Here is a 402-nt window from a genome sequence, read left to right as displayed (position 1 = left end):
GGGGGCTTAAAAAAAGAACAGAAAAAAGGTCAGATAAAAGCCTCCGAGACATGTACGTGCATTGTGAAATCCCAGTTTCATGTCCGAACTAAGCTGGATGTATCATTGCTGTTACCGATGTATGCTGGACTTGTTTTGGTAGCAGTTCGAATCAGAAAAAAAAACAAAAACTGTAATAATAATAATAATAATTCTTCCTAAACTTGCAAAATACAAGGACAATGTATGGTGCTGTCCCAAAAGAGACTACATTTGAAAATACTTTGTTCACTGACATATTTTCTTTGAGTTTTCTGCACAAAAAAACCCAGAATAAATCTGATAAAAACAATATTCTAAATAAAAAATGGGAATTCTTCTTATTCTTCATTCCTACATAAAGTTCAGATCCTTCAGTACTAA

The sequence above is a fragment of the Morone saxatilis genome, unplaced genomic scaffold (assembly GCF_004916995.1).
Source record: "Morone saxatilis isolate NCDOM2014 unplaced genomic scaffold, NCSU_SB_2.0 Contig9, whole genome shotgun sequence".
Lineage (NCBI taxonomy): Eukaryota > Metazoa > Chordata > Actinopteri > Moronidae > Morone > Morone saxatilis.
The sequence above is the reverse complement of the archived record's forward strand: the minus strand, read 5'-3'. Positions refer to the sequence as shown.